Source organism: Mesocricetus auratus, unplaced genomic scaffold (genome assembly GCF_017639785.1).
Source record: "Mesocricetus auratus isolate SY011 unplaced genomic scaffold, BCM_Maur_2.0 Super-Scaffold_2245, whole genome shotgun sequence".
Classification (NCBI taxonomy): domain Eukaryota; kingdom Metazoa; phylum Chordata; class Mammalia; order Rodentia; family Cricetidae; genus Mesocricetus; species Mesocricetus auratus.
Genome location: NW_024429180.1, coordinates 41255002 through 41275923, shown reverse-complemented (window position 1 = coordinate 41275923; position 20922 = coordinate 41255002). Strand labels below are relative to the sequence as shown.

General features: G+C 40.4%; 1 long non-coding RNA gene across 1 annotated transcript in view; it reads left to right on the top strand.

The window, feature by feature from the left end:
• Positions 1–20922, top strand: part of LOC121143470 — a 267200-nt gene that overhangs the window by 151666 nt on the left and 94612 nt on the right. The window lies entirely within an intron of this gene.

The window sequence follows — 20922 nt, the reverse complement described above, 5'->3', positions numbered from 1 at the left end:
TCAAGTTTCCACCATTTGTCCAGACACCTGAAATAATCTGGGCCAGGGTTAGAGCTAAGAATGACATTTCCATCATTGCTATGAACATCTTGTTCCTGAAAAGTCTATCATCTTATTCCTAAGAGCCCACACAGCCACATGGTTATAAAGCCCAGTCAGTCATCCACATTCTTTCAGAAAGGTAAAGGTTAACTTGGGTTCTTGGTCTACACGTCCAAGAAAGTAGGTGTAAAAAGCCTCAGAGTTATTGACTACACAGTTACATTTATAGACTCTATTTAACCAAACAAATACAGAAAATGGAAAGAATCCAGTTCCATGGCATGAAAAGTTTTAAGTAATTATTTTGTCTTGAACCAAACAAATGAAGGAAGGGGTTTATTTAAAAATGCTCCATAGCTTGCAGGTTAGTAAATTTATTTACTTGTATTTCTTTGTGGAAAAAAAAGGGTCATAAAGGGCATGTTTTACCAGCCCTGGGACTTGTCTTTGGACTCGTGGAACCTCTTCTCTGAGTTTTCCTTCTTGTTAGGCACCTGTTCTTTCCAGGAGGGAAGGAGACGTCCCAGTCTGGGGACAGACGGTGGCCCAGCTGTGTGTCGAATGGCATCTTTTCTGTAACCATCTGCTCCCTGCTTTGTGAGTGCCCACCAAATGACAGTCCACAGCAGTTTGTAAAGAAATGGATTTTTACTGTCACTGATGGGGCAGAATTTGGGATGGGAAAGAATATAGGATGACTTTATTTCATGTGCTTCTGTTTCCTTTTCTCTTTATACTGAAGATGGGATAGAGTTAGGGCGTATCCTAAGACTCCTGTGGATACTGTCTGTGCAAAGTGAAAGTTACTGGGGTTATATTTGTGGCTCATAGCCACTCTTCATACTTCAGAGTGTAAAGACAAAGACACACACTCAGATGAGTTTAGATACATGGCTGTAATCCCTCTGACAAACAGGATGACTCATTTTAATCTTTTCATTTCTATCTTCAGGGGATTAGCTGATAGGTATGGAGGCCCTGCCTTCTTCTTGATATACTAGACAGTATCTGTATGTGAAGTTAACATATCATGGACCTATATACCTGGAATGCATTTTCCTCCCAAGCACCTGGCCCTCAGTCCTCAGACCAGCATATGGGGAATTAACAACAAGTAGGGAATTCACATTTTGCCAATCCTAGGAATTGTCTTAGCCATCCCCTTTGTTTGTTCGTTCAGCTTTTGTCTTATGTATTTTGAAACAATGTTATGTAAATTCAGGCTCAGAGTTTGTTTTATTTTTCTGACAGTTTGCTTTATCTCTCTGGTAGATTCTGTCCTTTAACATAATGTCTTTATTTATATCCTCTAATGCTTATTTGAAATTCTAAATAATTATAGAGAACACATAGCATGAGCATTGATATCTTAGCCATTTATGTTAAAAATTATTGTTTCATTGTTGCTGTTAGGATATGTGTGTGTGTGTGTGTGTGTGTGTGTGTGTGTGTGTGTGTGTAACATATATGTGCCACAATAGAGTGTATGTAGGTCACAGGACAACTCTTGGAGTAGCTTTTCTCCTTTAACTGTTGGTTCTGGGATCAAAGTCAGTTCATTCAGCTTTCAAAGTCAGGTTTTTTTTTTATCCCGAGCCATCATCTTGCTAGACACCAACTTAACCATTTTTTAAGTGGACAGGTCACTAGTAGTGGCATATTCCAGGAAAACTTATTTACTAAAATCTTAATATATGTATATATCTTAGTATATTTCATATGTATGTGCTTATATATATAGTTTAACTATATGTATATATACTTTATACTATAAGTATAAAGCATAGTTTTAGATGCTTTAAAGTATATGCTTTTTTTTTTCAAGACAGAGTCTCACTATTTAGATCTGGCTGGCCTGGAACTCAAGGCTGGCCTTGAATTCACAGAGATCCACCTGCCTCTGCCTCTGGAGCTACCACACTCAGCTAAAGTTATATATATAAAACTTTTTAGTATGCATGACTTGGCTTTTCAAATCCATTTTTAAAAATTAGCTTAAACATATTCATTTATATTTACAGAATTTCTATTAAATATGTAATTATCCTATTTCCCTTTTGTCTTCTTTATTGTTTCATGCCTTCCTTTAAACTAGTCAAGTTTTTCATTTATTGTTATTTTATTTTCTCCTGTATTTTCCTTTGGTTGTAGATTATCTTACTCTCTTTACTCTTTTTAATTGTTAGCTTAGAGACAATTGTGTGCAGTGGACATATAATCCATGTTAAAACTTTTTTACCGCTTCCTGGAACATGTGAAAACATAGAAGAGTTTGGATAAGCTACTTACATATCCTTTTTCTTTTCTACACCCAACCATTCACATCTTACCCCCCATTTTATCTCAAATAATCTCCTCTTTCATTTTAATTGTGTGTGTGTGTGTGTGTGTGTGTGTGTGTGTGTGTTATAAAACCTGCTCAGCCTATATAGTATTATTTGCGTGCTAGGACTTTAGGACTGACCCCTTGGTATTGGATAAGCAATTGGGGGGCTGTTATATAAAAAAGACTTTTCTCCCACTCTTAAACATTCCTTAGATTTCTGTAGTTCTTTGTCTAGAGTTGGGTCTCTATGAGCTTCTTGCCTTCCACGTTAGTATGTCTACTGGTGCTGTCCTTGTACAGGTATTGTTGTTTTAATCTACATATGCTCTAAATTTCATGTAGAGTATTCTTACTATTTTCATTAAGTCAATATTTATTTAGTTTGATCAACTTATTTGTCTTCTGTAACTTTCAGAGTTTTTCTGCATTTTCATAATATATTCTGCCTGAAGAAGTCGCATTACTAAATTCTTTTACTGTAGATATGCTGGGTATCAATTTCCTGTATTGAAATTTTTCTGAAACCATCTTCATTTTAAAAGAAGATCATTCAAAAATGGATTTTTGTAGCTGTAGAGATGGCTCAATGGTAAAGAGTAGTTGCAGCTTTTGCAGGGGACCCAAGTTTGGTTCCTAGAGTTCATACGACCCCTCATAATTGCTGGAATTCCAGTTCCAGAGAATTTGAAACTTTATTATGCCCTCCCTGGGTACCAGGCACCTATGGGGTAATGAACTTACATGTAGGTAAATACTCATGCAAATAAATAAAAATGAACTTTAAAAAGTGAAATTTTGTCAGTGTGTAAGACACATAAGTTGTATACATAGTGACTATTAAGCTTCAAGAATATCCACAAACAAAACACCATGAAACCAGCAGCCAGCTCAAGAAAGAGAACTTGACAAGTGTTCCAAGAGCCCTCAGGCCCTTTCCAAACACCATCCCCCCAAAAGGATTCACTCTCACAATCCCAACATCATCAACTACACTGGCCTGTTTTGTGTTTTGTGTGGAGGTAAGTTTTACACGATCTTTTATGACTGATGTTTACCCGTGATACTTACGAGATGCATTGATGTTGTATTTAGTGACATGGCTATGATAATCTGTATACAGCTATATAAATATTTATCCATTTTACTATATGGTTGATAGTTTTGGATGACTTTATAGAAATAGACACAGATATTTTGGTATGAAATTCGTGTCTTTCACACATAGCTTTTATTCAGATACTTCTCACCATCTCCAAAGTGAACTAATTTGAGCATCAATTCTGTGTCCAATGTTTCACTGACACATGACTTACCCAAAGACAAAATTCCTCAGTAGCTGTGAACTTGTGAAACCAGACAAAGATGTGCTTCCAATATATTACAGTAGAATTGACAGCAGATGGTCGTTTTCTTTTTAAAGGTGGGAAATTGCCCAGAAAAGGGAGTGTTGGATCCCAACCAAATCTTAAACCCATCTGGAAAATTCCATTAAGTCCATAAGGCTATAGAATAATCCTATTTGTCTTGGCACTTTGCCTTACAGTCCTATTGGGACTTCACTATCATGTCAATCACTCCAAGTCACAACCCCACACCAGAATCTAAGGCATATCTTCTACCACTAGGCACTGAATGGTAGCTGCCTGACCAGTGAAACCAGGGAAGCTATATCCTTGCCTCTGAGGGCTGTGTGTTTTGAGCCTAAATTGCCTTCATGGATACCCATGATTTTTCTTAAGGGATATTTTCCTAGTTGAATAGCTGTATTTCTTCATCTGGTGGAATCCATCTGTGGCGGCCTTCCTGCAGTTTGCTCCATCTCTGACTAGACTGGCAATATTTCTGGTGATGTAATCCCATCTCCGTTCCTTGTTCCTGCCCAAATAATCACTAATATTAGTGGTTAATCTTTTTTTGGATGACTGTTTATCACACCTGGGTATTTTCCACAGAACATGTATTTTAAATTTTTTGTAGTATGGACAGATAACAGATTTTTTAAAAACTCTCAGGTCCTGGTTCTCTTTTTATGATTAGCAATATATTCCATGTGTATATCTCCTTTTTCATCTTACTATGTGCATAAAGAGAAATCTGATCAGACCTTCAGCACTTCTTTTAAAAGTCTCTTCAGACAATCATGCACTTATGTTGCTCAGCAAATTCTACCTTCCACAAAACACTGGAAAACAATTCAGCCATAGTCTTTGCCACCTTAGTAAGAATCACTTTTTCCTCCTCTCTAACAACAAGCCCTTTCCCCTGAGACCTCATTAGAAACATGTTTTACGTTGCTATTCTTACCCAAATACTCCACCCTCTACCCATTACCTTTACCAAAGCTATCCATGAGATTTTACATATTTATTTGATAAGCAATTCTTTTTACAGTACACAAGTTCCTATTACTGAAATGTCACAGACTTAGAGCTTAAACAGCAGAAACTATGGATTCTCAGTTGTGACCAAGTAACCTGGATTGCTGTCCCAGATTTCTTGCCTGTGGTTTGCAGAAGGCTATCTTTTCATTGTTCCTTCTGATAGCCTTTGTTCTGTGTATCTCTGCTGCAACCCTTTTTGTAGAAGGAAATTAGTCCTACTCAGTTAGGGCACCACTCTTAAGACCACACTGAATCTTAATTTACAATTTCCCCCCCTTTCTCCAGACAGAATCTTACAATAGCTCAGGCTGGCCTCCAACTCTTGATGTAGCCAGGGAGACCCTGAACTTCTGATCCTCTTTCCTACACTCCAGAGTACTGACATTACAGACTTGTGCCCTTATGGCCTGTTTATATGGTGCTTACAAGAAACTATAAGCATTTGTTCTTATACCCACAGATAAACATAGTTGTAACCCTATCATCAAGAAAGATGTCACAGATGCAGTCTACCTCAGAAAACCAACCTTAACCTTTTAAAATGCAGAGCTTTACTACCTCATCCCAATGGATATATCTTTTTTCTTTAAACAGGAAAAGGTAAGAGAACACCAGAATCAACTCATCTTCTCCCATCTTCTGTTGCCCACTAAACCCTATCACTAAGAAATAGACTGTTTTTTTATTCTTTTCTAGAGACTTTTAGCTTTAATGTTTTCCCCCTCTGCAAGATGTTCAAAATAGAAGCTTACATAAGTGAAGGACTGTCTCTGTACAATTTATTTCCTTTCAAGCTTAAGGAGAATTTAGGAAGAACACATTTCAACTTATCATGCTCTTCAGTTTTCTTGAGGGAAGTTTCCAGAGTAATGAAATGGTTGGTGACTGTTGAATAAGGGGAACAGAAAAAGGAGATAATTTTGTGTTTTTCTTTACCATTTAAATTGAATCAAAATGTATAGTTACATTAGTGGGTAGTATGTGGTAGATTTTAAAAAATATAGCCTTCATGATGCAGAAAATTCCATTTAATGATACAATTTACTCAACATTTTCAAATATTGAAAGGATGGATGATCTATGAAACTGTATTGTGCATGATGGTGAGGGGTGGGTAGGTGATGAGAATGGAGTGGAAACACTGTAATTCAGTGTAAAATCCTGATTTTATGGTTTGGAATAGACTGAGATGCCATCGAATCCTGCCCCTCTCATTTAACTGGGAGAAACACAGACCCAGAGAGAGGTTAAGTGGCTTGCTCACTATGCAGTCTAGTTAATTACTGAGAAAAAGAGAAGAAAATGCTCTTCTTGAATCTATTGTCTTAAAAGAAAAAAGAATCATATCGAATACATGGTGCCAAAATGACTGATTCTTAATTATGAAAATAAAACACAGTGGGAAACATGGAATCCCCTCTTCCCTGAGTTCTCTTTGTACACTCCCCTACTAAGATGCAAACCTCCCACAGAAGCACATTTGTCCTTGGATAGGCCTTTCAGCTCATCTGATAGTGAAGTATCAAACACCAGGTCCCAGGGTTATCCATAAGAGGCCCAGGACAGAGTATCCAGAGAGATGAACCTGTTATGAGACTATTCCAGGCTTTCCCTGCTGGTGAGTATGATGGGACCAAGTAAGAGTTAGTGTCCTCATTCAGAACCATCTGGAAAAGAATGAAGGTGGTGTATCCTGAATAATAGGCTCTAGTAGACAGTAGACCATGGTAGGGGGATGGGGCTTCCACTTTTTATTTTTTAACTTTCTCTTGACAATGACTGGAGTTTCAGAGTTAGGTTTTATTCCTGAACTCTCTTTTTCAGTAATTGATATATCTGTTTTTGTCTTTAATTTGCCATTGTAACTACTCTTAAGCACGTATTTCAGTAGTGTCAAGTACATTCTTGTAACCATCGTGAGAACTCTTCATCTGTGGAAGCTGAGACTGAAGCTACCACATGATTCCCTAATCTTCTTTCCTCAGTTTGTCCCTATGAGGCAGAGTGTCCTAGATACATCATATGCATGAAATTGCACAGTATGCTTTTCATGGCTGCTTTGATTCACTTGACAAAATGTGTTCAATGTTTACTCACATGTATTATGTGGTAGATTTCTCCTTTTTAATGAGAAATAAAATTCCATTGTATATACACACTCCACTTTAATTACCTACTCACTGTTGGGTTTTCACTTGGGTTCTTCCTGTCTCTTTCCTTTACAATTAGCAATTTCGGATGTGTACAAGAGATCCAAAATAAAAGATTGGAATCATCAGTGTATACATTAAAGTAAGTTGACAGAGAGTATAAAAACCAAGGGAAGAGGGGCCAACCTAGTCTGTGTTTAGAAATAGGAAAGAATGCCACAAAGATCATGTGGTCAAGCCTCACTCTGGCCTGTCAGCATGCAACTAAACCTATCTGGTGCCTTGCAATAACTTAGTGAAAGACCACACACACAGATACACATACACACACACACACACACGCACACACATACACACACACACAGTATAATCAGAAATCATAATGTATTTACCACATGCCATAGGCACAGCAAGGAGAACAGCTGACTTTGACCAGACAACATTTGGAAGTGTAAAGATGAGGATGGAGAAAGGCTTAATGGTCTTGTAGGTTGAGGAACACATACCCACTCAGAGAATGAGTAGAAATGGACAAGACCCAAGACTTCTGCAGGCAAAGGGCTCCAGAGATATGGAATACAGGTTATTATCTACAATAAAATACAACGATGAGGTTGACATGAGACTTTCCTAGCTTTAAGCATTGGTGAGTGTAATTGGGTCATATTAGTACTAGTATATTCCACATTATTCAGCCCTCCACAGAGGCTTATGCCTAACACTCCTGTAGGACTATCTGGAGCTCCACTTTCTCTGGGGCCATGTATCTTAACTAGATTCAGGATAAGTTGCTTCTGTTTGTCTGCTCTGGTACTTTCACTGAGATTCTTGGAGCTTGTTAATGCTGACTGTGTGTTCCATAAGAGCATCCATTGCCTGTGCCAGGAAGTTTGGCTGCTGGTCACCTTTGGCTATCCAAATACCAAGTCTGTCTTGTGGTCTGTGTCTGTGAACAATATGGTCAGATTAGGTTCTCTCCTCTAGCGTGTGTGTGTGTGTGTGTGTGTTTGTGTGTGTGTGTGTGTGTGTGTGTAGAGGGGGGAGAGAAATGGAAATAGAGACAGGGAGTAATATATACACACCGAGAAAGATAGACCCATGAAATTGCACTTCTTATGTTAGAATCTTGTAAACTTTTCCAGATACCCTTCAACTTGTTTGCCAAACTCCTCCTTCACTAGATTTGGGGTTATCCAACTTGCTATACTGTTTCCTCTGAATTTATTTCTTCCACTATTGCAGAGGTACCAATACCAATGCACCATTTTCTTTCTTTTGCTTTTGTTAATTAAATAAAAACCCGAATTTATAGAAAGAAATGGACAGTTAGTCAAAGGTTCTCTGTTTCATACCTTGTATGTGTGATTATCAACTTTGGTCTAATCAGTGTGTTTTGAAAGTCTGAGGGCTTCTTGGCATCTGAAAATTGTTACTGAACTTGATTGATTTCTCCCAGAGTCAAGGAAGTCACTGGTTGCCTTGTTTATTTGCTGGCTGGTAAACTGAATTATTGAGTCTAGGAGAAATGTGTAGATTTCAAAGTAGATAGTTATGGCGGGAAGGCCATGTAAAGAACTGTAGCAGGCATTGAGATGAAGGATAAAATACGAAGTATGACGGAGGAGGGAGCTGGGAAGAGATCATTAGGGAGGAAGAAATGGGAATGGACCTAAAAGCATATGGGATCAAGAGAAACTGGAGACAGATCTGATGTGGTAGTTGCTGGAGAGTACAAAAGAGATGGGGGAGTGAGATGCATCTTGGGAGATTTGAGTCGTGGATGATGAGATGGACATCAACAGTCCCATTTCCCATGAGGGTTAACTTATTTGACTGAGGTGAGTGAACGGACTGATGGCTGAGTTCTGGACCTAATTGTGTTAGAAACACCACAGCAGAATAGTTTCTACTTCATTACCACATGGCCTTTTCCTATTATTCAAAAACTTTGCACAGAACATATTCAAATAATTTTCTAAAATGTCATTAAAACTAAGAAGGTACTTAAAAGGACATATGAGAAGCCACATTCAACAAGTACAGAAATAAATTAGAGATGAGAAAATATTAAAATATCTGACCTGCGTGGGTATCTGCATAATATTTAAAATGATCTCATCCATTTAGTTCTAGTGTTTGGTGTCCTTATCTGAAATATGAAAAATGTTCTGTGAGTGAGGCAGGTGAACTGAAGGAGGATATCTTAATATACAGTGAAATATAAATTAATAAGCTCTCTAAAGCTATTAGTAAAAGTACTGAAATACATTAGCAGGTGCCTGGGTTCAGTGTTTTTTGAAACCTGATTTATCACCAAAGTTAATCCAAAAGGCATCCAATCTATGCTGGGTTAAAGGGGTAACAACTGGGAAGACTTCAGTGAAGTTGCAAATTGTGAGGGGATCAGAATTCATACTAATCTTCTGTGACGGGGAACCCTAGCTCACAGAAGTTAAGAAACTTCTGCCTCAGAAAAGGGTTGAAAAGATATCTTGGCTGTGGCTGTTGAAAAGGGAAGTGTCGTTATTAGCAGGATTGACTTAGTTAAGGACTACAGTAGCCACCAAGACCGATTTCCCTGACTTTCATGTCAGCAGGGCTTCTGCATTTTAAAAGCCTACTGCAAACCTGTTCTTGCAGAGATTACATGCAGTATTTTCCTTCCATCCAGCCTGCATGTCTGTACACACTTGACCTTTCTTTCCTGACTCCAGAGGCTCTACCCTTTTCAATCAGAGCTTCTTGGGAATGCTGTGATTCAGATGTGCCAATCTTCACCCACCAGTGGCTTCTCTTAAGGCTGCTTTGTTATGTTAGGACTCCTTTCATTCACATGGGCATCTATTATGAACGGGAGTATAAAGAGAAGGGGGTGTGGATTGCATTGCAATGCTCCAAATGTGTCTCTCCCTCCAAATACTTATCATGCTATTTTTTTTCTATTCAAAAGAAAACATCCCTTAGCTAATTCACATACCACAGTCTAAGTGATGACTTCGTAGAGTCACTATCTTCCTTGTTATTAAAGCCAACAGTCTAGATGCTATATTTGGTTTTAATTTCAGCTCCTATATCTTCTTGAATTCATAATTCTTAGATTCCCATCTACATTTATTCTCATTTTGGGAATTTATGTTACTGTTGCTGATGCCTCAAACAAGCCTCTCCAAGAATATGTATGTTGATATCTTTATATGGATAATGCCCAGTTCCAGATGGCTTTCTTGACCGAAATATTTGAAGTTATATAATTGAACATACTTGTCAGAATGTGGGTGGTAAGCTACTGCTTGTCACATATCTGTATCATAGCTTTTCATTTTCTTCATTACAAAATGCAAGCTTTGTAACAGTAGGAATTGTTCATAATTTCTGTCAAATTTTGGTTAGTATACAGAATAGTGGAGTTCGTCATGGCATTGTGTTATGACAGTGTCTTACGCCTTAACTCCTGACACTTTAGTGAAAACTACAAAAAAGGTTACTTGTAATCTTCTGTTGCCTAAAGATCTTAAACTGCCTAAAGGTAGACAATGGGGTTGTTTTTCAGCTAGGAACACAGCTAACTGGTTTAATTGAGGTATCATTTTCCAGGAAAGCTGATTATTAGACTGATATATGGGGAGTCACAAAACTTCCACAACTATTTCAGAATCCTCATTAACAGATAAAAACATCAATGGAGGCAAACAACTAATTATGGAGCATTTGCCCTTTCTGAGTTGTTTCTAGACAATTGACACAGTCCCACTAACAATGACCTGGCATGATTAGTAGCAATACTTCTGTCTTAGCAGAAGAGGAAATCCAAATTTGAGACGGTTTCTCTTATGTTCTAAAGCTGTGACTCAGGTCATGGACTTTCTGACTCCAAAGCCCCTTTCTTGTCACCATCATGTCATCATCTGTAAGGACCCTGTCAATTAATAACCTTATAATAGGGCTGGAGCGTTGGCTCAGCAGTTAAGAGCACTGGCTGCTCTTGTAGAGGATTTGGGTACAATATCCAGCACCCACAGGACAGCTCACAACTTTCTGTAACTCCAGTTCCAGGGGATCTGACACCAATTCACATAAAAAAGTTAAATAAATTATTTTAAAAGTTTTATAATGGTAGAAGGAGGACCAAATTAGAATTAAGTAGTTTATATTCTGTAGAAAAATAATTTATGACCAAAATTTGAGCAACAAGCTGGATGTAGTCACTAACATGACCCTGTCTTAATCCTCACCCCTTATCACTGACAAGGGAAACCTGAACATAAATGTGGCTAAGAGAAGTGTATTCAGTCTTCTTTGCTTTCTTAGTTTTATTTCAATTAAATACTCTAGGAATTAGTTTGTTCTGTGTCTGCTTCATCCCGTCTTCTAGAACTGTCTTCTTGTCCTAAAGAGGATGTGATTGTTATAATAATCACATTACCCAGACTTCCTTGCAGCTGGGTTCTTCCCACGGCAGAGTGCTACTAATTGAGTGCACACATGTGCAGCCTTCATCTGTGACTCATCCCTTTTGCTGTCACAGCTGTGACGGGGTCTACAGGGTTCATAACTGAATTGTTGTGGCAGCCACTTTCTTTGTGACCCAGTTCTGGACTGAGATTTCTCGAGACTAACTTCTGAAAGCTCATGGCAGAATAATTGGCTTATGTTTGGCCCCTTTCCCTATGATCCTATGGTTTATGCACATATTCATATGCACTGCATTCTGCACTATTATACTTATTACGATTCAAACCCACCAGATTGCGTAGTTTAAGTTGAGGACTTGGAAATGCAAAATTCACAGTGTGGCCTGGCCTGAGCGGAATGAGGAGCCCCCTGTATAAGGACGAGTTAATCACAAACACAGAAGAGTCTTAGTTTATCTGTTGGCAGTTGTACACAATCTACAGCTGAAGCCTGAGTTTCCATGGACCATCCTACTATACCTCTAACAACTTTTCTCTTTCACTTTATTATTGCCCAACGTTACAAGCGGCCAGATTTTAGGCCATCACTCTCCTATGGAGTGCACACTACAAAATTTAGTTGTAGCTATTTATTGACAAAATTAAAAAATCCCCCAAAACGTGGTCTCTATATTCTGTTTTTTCGGCTTTTTGACTGCTGGCCTGTGTAGACCTTTGAATGTAAAGGCTGTATTTGCTTTGATCAAGCAGTAGTTCTTGGAAGTTTACGACTCCACCCCTATGTAGAACTCACAGGTTCCCATGTTCTCTCCTCAGCACCATTCCTCCACCTCTCAGAAGCCTTTCCCTTTGTTTCTATGACTACCACAGTGGCTACAATGCAAGCAATTCTGATTCACCTTATTTAGGCTACCAAATATGTGTCACTGTAAGTCACAGAGCATATTGTTCTGAGTTTGTACTGCCAAACACTGTAAGATAACCTGCATTCGGAGAAGGACAAACTACAAGGTGTTATGCAAATCGCAGTTTCTACTGTTGGCTTACTTCCTGGTAGAAGTAGAGTCACATATTACAGAATTTTAAAGATGACCAGTTACTTCTACAATACAACTTCTGCACCTAAGGGTCATGGGTCATTGCAGAAGATGGGGGTGGAAAGATTTTAAGAATCAGCAAATTTATCCCTGGCATACAAATGGACTTTGAGTGTCCATCCCACAATGAGAGATGCACTCTTACCCTGGACTCTTGAGGGAGGGCCTAGGTCCTGCCCTGGATGAAATGACAGACTATGGGCACCCCCATGGAGGGCCTCACCCTCCCTGGGGAAATGAGGGGATATGGGGTGGGGGGGGCTGGAGGGAGGGCATGGGAGGAGGGGAAGGAAAGGGAGAGGGACCTGCTATTGACATGTGAAGCAGCCTTGTTTCTAATTTAAATTTAAATAAAAAAAGAATCAGCAACTAGGGAATTTGCTGTGAGATTGTGTTCCCTAGGAGTGTCAGAAGCTAAATCCATAGTCTCATCGACATGACTGCCTAAACATGAGCTGAACAAGGACGACAACTATAGACATGTTAACATGGACAGGGGAAAGCTCAGGAGGCATCAACCATACACAAAGAACAACAGGCAACTAAGCAATGCTGAGATCAGGAGAATTGCTCTTCCCAGGAAGAACAATATATCAATCTATTGTCCAATACCAAATGATCAGACCTGAAAACATACATATCCACAGTATTACACAGACTGAGCAGTTTGAATTTATGTATTTACACTTGTTTGATGAATAATTAATGAAAAAGGCCATGAATTTAAAATAGAGGGAGAGGGGGTACATGGGATGGTTTGGAGAGATGAAAGGGAGGGGTAAAATGATGCAATTATATTGTAATCTCAAAAAATAATTTTAGAAAGCAAAGAAAAAGATGGCCTGACCAGTTGCTTTTAATAAACAGTTTTGTGGAGACCTAAGACTTCACCCGCATTCCTTGGGACCTTGTAGATAGATCTGAGCTTCCCACATCTCTTCACCTTATGTGGCTTTGCTATTGCTTTTTTATGTTCTGCTGCTAAAAGCAGTTTGAAAACCACTGATCTCATGAACTCTTCAGCCCATGCATTAATCCCCTTTACAATGGTTCTCACAGCTGGTTATCTAGAATTGCTTGATTATATCCAGTGATAAGGGCTCATTACTTTGCAAGGTAGCACATTCTATTTTAAGAGGCATTCCTGTAGATCACAAGACCCTACTACTGAAGATTACTTGAGTTGCAGTACATTAAGAAATCATGCTGGATCTGAGCTAGAAGTCTCTTTCCTGCTGCTGGCTTTCATGATGCCTGGAGGTGATAAGCTAAGTACGGGGAGAGAAACAACCTATCAGGGATCCTATCCAGGTTGAGATTTCAAGAATTACAATTATTACATGTCTGGCAAAATGTGCCCACTGGTAAAATAGTTGCATGATTATTTTAGGGGAAGCGAGTAACCTCTTCATATTTAGATTTGAGGCTTGCTTCACAAGCAGGAAACCATGTCCTGTATTGTAAACCTGGCCAGGAGCCTATGCCTGGAAAGGTCAAAGGGCTATGAGAGAACCTACTACTGTTGCTTCGCTAAATGGACATGTGTCAACCTGTCTTCTAAACACTCGGGTTTATATCCACAGACAGTGCTGCTCCAAGGCTTCCTCTTTTTGCAGTGGGCAATGTTTACTATAGACTGTCACAAATGAGAAAAGTGTGGAGGTCAAGTGACTGGGAGGTTTTAGCCATGAAAGGACAACCATGTCACCCCTTTAAAGAGTCAGAGAACATCTGGCAAAGGGAAAAGAAAAAAGATGAGAGCCAGAGATTGAGGAGTCCTGTGAAGCATTGTTTTCTGGACATGACACAGCCATTGCTCTCATGAACTCACTGCAAATGTGGTAACCTGCATAAGACCCATGCAAGATTGGCCCCATCAGCGCTCCATTGGGCTTTGGGTAGGGATTCACGAGGTCCCACCTTTACTGATGGACTGGGGAAATTGACACGGGTAAGTTGCTCCTGTCCCAGTAGATAACCCTCCTACTCATGCTCATGCAAGAAGTCAAAGTGAAACTTAGAGGGTTTAAGAACATAAAGTAGGATGGGTAATTGTTGAGAAGAACAGCTTGGGGGTGAGGGGGGTGGATGAGAACGCTAATGGGAGGGGATTTACAAGGACCCCAAGTTCAGTATATTACGTGTATGAAATTGTCAAAGAAACTTTGGTCAGGATGAGAGAAGAATTTAAAAAATTAAAGTCACAAGGCCATTTGTATATGTGTATATGAATAAAAGTTAAATGCAAAAATGTATTTGTTAAAAATCCTTAGGTCTCTTTTATTCCCAGGGGCTTTGATGTATTGGATCATTGTGTAAAAGTGTACAAGTGATTCAAGAGTTAACCTTTGTCTGGTCAGCTGTTTCTGGGGGTTAAACCAGCCCAGTCTTAATCCCTTTGATCATCAGTCCTCCCTCTCTGTTACTGGCTTTCTTGAGTTCAGCTCAGTACTTAACCAAGGGAGTCTGCCTCTTCTTCGATCAGCCACTAAATAAAGTTTCTGTTTCCCAGACTCTCTGGCCATAGGACTGTAGGCTGGCACTCCCCAGATCTATGTCTAAAATCCATATATGAGAGAGTACATGCCATGTTTCTCTTTTTGTGACTGGGTTACCTCACTCAGGATGGTTTCTTCTAGTGTCATCCATTTGCCTGCGAATCTCATGATTCCATTATTTTTTTCTGCTGAATAGTACTCCATTGTGTAGATGTACCACATTTTCTCTATCCACTCTTCGGGTGAGGGACATCTAGGTTGCTTCCACGTTCTGGCAATTACAAATAAAGCTGCTATGAACATAGTGGAACAGACCTCTTTGTTGTATGAATGGGCATCTTTTGGATATATGCCTAAGAGTGGAGTTGCTGGGTCTTGTGGTAGGTTTATTCCCATTTTTCTGAGGAATCTCCACACTGATTTCCAAAGTGGCTGAACCAGTTGGCACTCCCACCAGCAATGGAGGAGTGTCCCCTTTCACCACATCCTCTCCAGCATAAATTGTCATTGGTGTTTTTGATTTTAGCCATTCTGACAGGGGTGAGATGGTATCTGAGAGTTGTTTTGATTTGCATTTCCCGGATGGCTAAGGATGTTGAGCACTTTCTCAAGTGCCTCTCAGCCATTTTAGACTCCTCTATTGAAAACTCTCTATTTAGTTCTGCAGCCCACTTTTTAATAGGGTCCTTTGGTGTTTTGGAGACTTCCTTCTTGAGTTCTTTGTAAATTTTGGAGATCAACTCTCTGTCAGATGTGGGATTAGTGAATATTTTTTCCCATTCTGTGGGCTGCCTTTTTGTCTTGCTGACTGTGTCCTTTGCCTTACAGAAGCTTTTCAGTTTCAGTAGGTCCCATTTATTAATTGTTGATCTTACTGCCTGTGCTACTGGTGTTATGTTCAGGAAGCTGTCTCCTGTACCAATTTGTTCAAGGGTACCACCCACTTTCTCAGGCATTAGCCTGGGAAGCCAGCATGGGACTGATCAAGACCCCCTGAATCTGGGTGTCAGTGAAGAGGCCTAGGGAATCTATTGAGCCTTGGGCAGCAGATCAGGACCCATCCCAAGTATACACACGGACTTTGGACTCCAATAGAACAATGTGAGGTGCACTCTCACCCAGAACTCTTGGGAAAGGGTCTAGGTCCTGCCCTATATGAAATGACACACTATGGACACCCCCATGGAGGGCCTCACCCTCCCTGGAGAAATGAGAGGATAACGGGGGGGGGGGGGAGGGGAGGGCACGGGAGGAAGGGAGGGAATGGGAGAGGGACCTGGAAATGACTTGTGAAGCAACCTTGATTCTTATCTAAATTTAAACTGGAAAATAAAATTAAAAAAAATAAAAAAAATAACCATCCAAAAAAAAAAAGTGTACAAGTGAGCATGGATGAAGGAAGTAATGAAAAATGTGGAGAGGAAACTAGCTGCATCTGGGCTAAACACCCTGGAGGAATTTCATAGCCTGTAGTCAAGCACTTCATATACATATATGTAAGCGTGAGCACGTGGCGTGTGTGTGTGTGTGTGTGTGTGTGTGTGTGTGTGTGTTTGGGAGGAAGACAATCCACTCCGTAGTTACACCAGGTCAGTTCAAAGGCACCACTGTGGTACTGCTTTTATCCCCTTTCTATTCGTGACCATCCAATTCAGGAAACAAATCCATTAAACCAAATAGGATTAAGCTACAGAACCCAGCTGGGGTTGTGGCTGTCAGACAGGCATCTCCCTGCTGGTGTTAATGGGTTGTGGTGCAGAATCCTAGCCTCTAGCTATCCCACCACCTAGGCAAGTGCTAGGCTGAGGGCCTCAGAACATCACACACTTCTCTAATGTGTCACAATTACAGAGACAACTGTGCTAAGTAACTTTCCACTGATCTGCTCTGAAAACTTGCAGTGTGTTCAATAGCCCTCAAAATTTTTCATTTGGGACCTGTGGAGAGACGGTATGGTGGTGGTTACATTGAACAGTGGCAGAATAAATAGTATTTTCAAGAGATTTTTCTTCCCTTTCCTTTTGAAGTGTATAGCCTGTAAAAAGAATTCGAATCTGTTTTAGCTGCATTTGTATCTCAATTTAGCACATTGAAAGAGAAAGAAGCAAGGTTGCAAAGATAGCACAGGTGCTAGTGGCTGCAAAATTGGATCACACACTTGGCTAAGAGACAAGCTTCCGTTTTGCTGGGAACAATACTTTATCTTTACAAAGAAGCAGTCAGCTCAGACATTCCATGAGGGCAGCATGTGGGAAATGGTGAGCCCATTAACGCTGGTCAAAGTGTCCTGTGTCAGACTCAGGCATCCATGGATCCTGGGTGCTACTCTCTCCAGGATTGTCCTTGGTAGGACAGGACAATTCTTTCTTTGTTGTCTCTGGTGAGTGAAGCTTTGGAACACTGATTACTGGAGAGATGCACTAATTATTTACCCATAGTGCAATCCAGAAGCCAAGTCATCTGCAAAATGTCTTTTGCTCTTATCAGGGGTGCCAGGTCCCCATCTCTACCTACAGACTTCAGAAACAGATGCAATCAAGATGAGACAGAGGTGGTGACTTTCAAGGCATACCCACCCTGGTTCTGTCATTCATTATCTTCCATGGAGAATGCAGGTCAGCACTTCTTTCAGGGGACAGGGAAGGGCTATTAGTGATAGTCTGGTTTTCTCTGAGACCCACACTCCAGTTAATTAGGTGGTTCTAGGAAAGACCCAATACAGAAGGCTCTGCATGAAGGTGGACCATGTACTAATAGGCAGGTGAGGAATTCTTTAACAGGAGTCATGGGATAGACTGGTTTCTCTACTTTACTCTTCCAAGAGCAAAGTTCTTTCTTTATTACTAAGAAGTAATTTCTTTAGTCATGGGACATTGTCATTTGGAAAACTTTGTAGCCATGGAGGTTTACTAGTAACAGGAACTCTCAGAGGTTTTCCAGGGTGGGCATGAGTGGTACATGAAGGGATCTCATTAACCCCTGAATGCCTGCAGCAAATCGATTGCACATGTATTTTGTTGTGACTTGTCGTTTGGAAGACTCCCTGACTAGTTTCTCCCAGTAAGTAGTGGGAAATTTACCCAGTGAGTTGGTATGTCCCTAAGAAACTCATCTGCCTGCCTGCCTGCCTGCCTGCCTGCCTGCCTGTCTGTCTGTCTGTCTGTCTGTCTGTCTATCTATCTATCTATCTATCTATCTATCATCTGTCTATATATTATCTATTTATCTATCATTTATCTCTCTACCTACCTCCCTATCTATCTCTATCTCTATACTTTTATCTATATATCTTCTTGGGGCAAATTGAGAAGGGCTGATTACATTTAAGAATGTATTTTTGTGAAGACCATTTTAGGCTTGACTAGAAATTTGATTTCCTTGAAAGGAAGCCCCATGCTAATTTACGTTAGCTTCTATTAAATTGCCCACTTATACAGAAGCCCCTCTAGCTAACACAGAACTGCCCACCCGCTAACCCAAAATGCCCCTCTAGCTAACTGCTTATCCTAGCGTCTATTAAACTGCTTGATTGTGCAAAACCTCCTCCTGCTGATGCTGAGTGAGATACTAGGTTGTAGTTTTTGCCTTCAAAAACCCCTTACTCTAAACACTAGGCTCTATCGTTGGGTCCTGAATTCCTGAATGTAGTCTCGGCCAGCTGGGAAAAAAGTTTCAGTTGGCTGTAAGCTGTGTCTGAGTGGTCTTCTCTGATGGTCTCCCTGTAACCCATTGTCCTCTGGAGCAGACCTGCAGTAGGTAGAGAACCACCATGGCCATCCATCTTCTGAATCACCTTCCTTTCCATTTTATTATTATTTTTTAAAAGATGTATCTCATACATCTCGTGTTGCAGTAAACCTCACTCTGAGGCTGAAGATGATCTTGGTTTTCTCTTACCTTCACCTCCTAAGTGCTTGGATTATGGGCATGTACCACCACATCCGGTTAATGCACTGGTGGAGCCAAATCTAGGGCCTGGCAGACACTCTGCTGATTAATATGTATTCTCAGCCCCTCAGTTTACCTTTTGATGTGTCCTCCATTCATGGACCAATACTCACTTTCCTTTCACAGAGACTGCTTAGAGGACCTTCCATATTTTTCCATGTCTATTGCCTTTGTCTATGCAGTTTTTTTGCAGGCACAGACACGTGTCCCTTCTTAGTTATTTGCCTTCTTGTTTTTAGGGACAAGGTCTCTCTATGTGTTCTCGGCTTTCCTGGAACTCTCTAGGAAGACCAGGCTGGCCTTGAACTAGCAGAGATCTACCTGCCTCTGCCTGTCAGGGTTCTGGGGTTAAAGGTGTGTACCACTACACCAGTCATGTGTCTTTAACTGAGATCTAACATATCTTTATTTGTCATCTTCTTGTCTGTTAATGGGAATGAAGGTTGAGAAAAGTATAAACCTATCTTGTGGGACCTAATGCAAATGTCCATTTTAATGGCCTCCAAACCTAGAGATGTGTCTGTGCTCATGACTAGGAATTAGCCAAGCTGTGTCAACCCACTTGAGGCATAGATAATCAAATGCACAGCTTCTCTGACAGGCACTGATTACAGACACCATTAAAAAAGAAATGGTCATAATACAGGTGACAAAGACTGAAGCAGCCTTCCACTTGGTAAGCTATTACCACGAGGACCGTGACAAAGCCACAGAGGTCTTGCTAAAGAGCAAGAGCAGCTGCTTCTCTTCACAGTGGGTGGTGGCTGAGGGAAAAAAGGGCTTATGTAGACAATCATTTACATTTTATTAAAAATAATTGGAAAAGTTTACAGACATTTCTTGCAAATATGCAACTGTCAGGCATGGATGGAAAAGATACATTTTTCCCCAATTGTGGGAAATTCTAATGTCGTAGCAAAAAATCAGGAGTTTGATGATTAAATGTGGAGAGCTGTCATCTCGGCATTATATTAAAATAACTCGCCTCCAGCAAGTGCACAGTATTTCTTCCTTTAAATCTGTCATTTCTTGGGAGGCCACAGTTCTGGTTGGTTGAGTTGGTGACTTTGTAGCCAAGGAGGTTTAATAGTAACAGGAACTCTCAGAGGTTTTCCTAGGGTGGGTGTGGGTGATAGTTGAGGAGATCTCATTAACCCCTGAATGCCTGCAGCAAACAGATTGCACATGTATTTTGCTGTGACTTAGAGGGACTCTCTGGAATTGGAAACTTGAAGTAGAATGCTTGCAGATAAATTGCTTTCAGCAATGCTCCTCAGACCACAATGTCAGGCTGTGGGCAGAATGAGCTGCATTTGTTTATGAAATCTGTTGCTTAGTGGGACAATCAGTGTCTCATTGCAGCCTCTGGTCACGATATTTTTAATGATGGCCACACAGTGCTGCTTTTACATGCAAACTATGGAGAGCTGAACATTGGAGGAAAAGCTTACATCAGTAGAAGAGAGGAAAGGGATTGCTGGGTCAGAGACTGCATCTCCCATACAATTGAATTCAACAGCTGTGTCTCTGCTCTTGTCTGTCTCTCTTTGCTTTCTTTGAAAAGGCCATTTAACCTCCCTCCCTAGTGGAATGTTTCCTGTGGCTCTCAGGGCAGCCCCTCCTGGTTCTCTACTTTCCTGATTGGTGTTGTATGACATAATAAAAAGATTGCTCTTTCTATGCTACTGTTTGTATCATACTTTTCTTGGCTTTTAAAAGTTTATCCACATCTCATTCCAGAATGTTCCTAGCCAAAGAGATAGAAAGGACATCATAGCAAGTCTATGTTCAACCCATCATGGTATGTAGAGTCTCCCTACCATGGTATGTAGAGTCTGCCTACCATATAGCTCAGTCTCTCTCCCTCCCTCCCTCCCTCCTTCCCACCCATCCCCTTCTCCCCCCACCCCGCCCCCCGTCTCTCTCTCTCTCTCTCTCTCTCTCTCTCTCTCTCTCTCTGCTCTGTGTGTGTGTGTGTGTGTGTGCATATGTGCCTACACATGTGTATATTATACAGAAGCCAGAGACAGGGACTCTCACTGGCCTGGAACTCTCTATATAGACTAAG